The sequence below is a fragment of the Palaemon carinicauda genome, chromosome 6, assembly GCF_036898095.1.
Source record: "Palaemon carinicauda isolate YSFRI2023 chromosome 6, ASM3689809v2, whole genome shotgun sequence".
Classification (NCBI taxonomy): Eukaryota; Metazoa; Arthropoda; class Malacostraca; order Decapoda; family Palaemonidae; genus Palaemon; species Palaemon carinicauda.
In genome coordinates, this window is record NC_090730.1 from 124,823,132 (window position 1) to 124,825,631 (window position 2,500).

A 2,500-nucleotide genomic window follows, 5' to 3' on the forward strand; every position below is an offset into this window, starting at 1 on the left:
AAATGAATGTTGGACAATCATAAAGCAATTATAAAGATCGAACTAGAAACAAGCTGCAGTTAAAAGGCTATTTCCTTTGATAACAATGCATTAAGAGAGGGTCTTCTATGTAATTATTATAGTTTTTATTATTACTGGCAATATTTCTAGTCTTTGACGTCTCGTTTTTCTGATTACAGAAAAATAAAATGTGCAGATATTTCACACCATTTTATCAAAGGAGATATATGTGGATTTTGATTATATATCTTTCCATAACTGTTAAGTGTGGACGGCTAAGCCTTCTAATACTATTGATGTTATGTTATTTCTTATACAGCGTGCAAATATTTCCTAGAAAAGACCCAAGAGTTCAAAGGCAGGTATACAGCCAAATTTTTGAAATTCTGATATTTTTCATCATTTCTAATATGTAGTAATTGTAACACAGGAAAAATTTACTTATTAAGCTATTATTGAGAATCGAACATAGAGTGCTGTCAAACAATTTCAAATTAGTTTCAAGCCCAATAAAGAAACAAGAAACTAGTTAAATAAAACTGCATAAAAACAAATACTAGAAATAAATGGAATTTACGTACGAACAAAAGAGAAATATTTTCTGACGTTTGTTTTCATGAAAGGAAACTTGAACCCAATCCAGAAGAAGGCCTTGATACAAAGGCTTATGATCCAAAAGGCATGAGAACAACGCACTTGAATGTGACACTTTCCATGAGCCAACTTCCATGACGTGCAACAAATTCCATAAATAAACCAGACGCCATTGAGAAAGGATATTATCGTCCATTAATATTCACATTTAACAATAACTTTTATAGAAGGATTTGCAATAGGCTTCTGTACATATAGTTAATATCATTAAAATGAATTAGTTTAGTGAAGTATTAAGTACCATTACTAGACTCTCGTGGGGATCGTAGAGGGATTAATTTCTTAAGTAATATGCAAAGACTGGAGCTAGACAGTCTCAGAAATGGAAAACTAAGTAGGGTAAGGTCAAAGAAACGGATGAAAAGTAGAAGGCAGAGAGCAATGTAGGAGTCGCCTAAAAAACGCGGGATTTGCCTAAAAAATGTAAGAGATTTATGAATCACTATAGAAACATATGAATAAACAATCAAACAGTAATCTAGAGATGATTTATATTTTCTCAATTACTTCATTAACCAAAATAGTCGAAGTCTTTCCCGTAAAATTTTGGTAGCTTCTTTGAATTGCAGATCTTTTTTTCTACTTGCAAATGCGTGTTTTAAGAGTGATCTTAAAATACGACGAAAGGTATTAATATCTCAATTTAACTGCTTGAAAATCCTTCATCACAGTGTACGTCATCCGAACAAACACAAAATATAAGTGCTGTGTCTTCGTGAATATAAGTATACGTGTGTAAAAACATATCAACAGATAATAGAGATAGAGAAGGAAAGCTTGGAAGGTGATAAGAATATAAGTTGAAAAATGCTATTGAAGAGAAAGTGAATGAAATGGAATAAACAAAGATAAATGCCTTTGAAGCAGGGAAAACAACAATCAAAAAGTATGTATGCGTGTATAAAATACGCATTCATAATTGTATGCAAACACGACACACATACCCAGAGCAAGCTTAAACGTTGACACTTCAAAGGAGAAATTCGCATTGTGCAATACCTGTTGATCGAATACCGGTGGGTTATCGTTAATGTCCTCGACGATGACCTTGAAGGAACAGGAATCCTGGTGGGCCCCAGAACTACCGTCACTCGCCACCACCGTCAGATAAAACTCCTTGTCCTCCTTGTCTCGGTTAAGGCGCTGAAAGTGGAAAACGAGACACATTGGTGTTCATTTATGTTACTGCTTAAAGGAATAATCAATCATTTGAATACTATCTGAGCGTATATCGAAGGTCCCACGAGCTTCTTTTGTTAAAATAGGCTCTCATCATCTATGGAAACTATTTCCTTAACTTGCACTTTCATTATATTAATTGGGTTTACCTAAGCAAAATTTCGTCTCTATTTTATTATCCTTATTACACAACGTGTAATGTTAAAGTTCTTTCATAGATAAATATAGTTGTGTCAATTAGAACTGACTGTGAAGAAAAAAAGAAAAAGGAACGATATCAAAATTCTGCTACGAGCAAAAAACTGAATCTGAAAGAGACTGAGGATCCCCAATTATAGATTCCTATAGATAGAAGAAACAAAACATTTGTATTATCTATTCACTTTGGTCGTAGATATTTGTCCATGTTGATTGGAAGACTGAATGGTGAACCTTCCAAAGTCATTCAAGAGGTCATAGGATACGACGTGGCTACGGCCTCGGTCTTCGTCTGTCGCCAGCACCTTCGAGGGAAATAACAGTTATTTGAATTCCTTCACGGAACGCCCTGACAACCGAAACGATCGCTCAAGCATTTTTGGGGTGACAACGTCGTCCCTTAAATTTGACATATGAAAGACATGCTTCACTTGCTTCAAATTCTTTTCCCATTCATTTATAAATTTTC

At 34.4% G+C, this 2,500-nt stretch overlaps 1 pseudogene; it reads right to left on the minus strand.

Annotated features, from left to right (window-relative positions):
• The window catches only part of LOC137643219 (DE-cadherin-like), a 201,020-nt pseudogene that overhangs the window by 134,915 nt on the left and 63,605 nt on the right, over positions 1–2,500 (minus strand).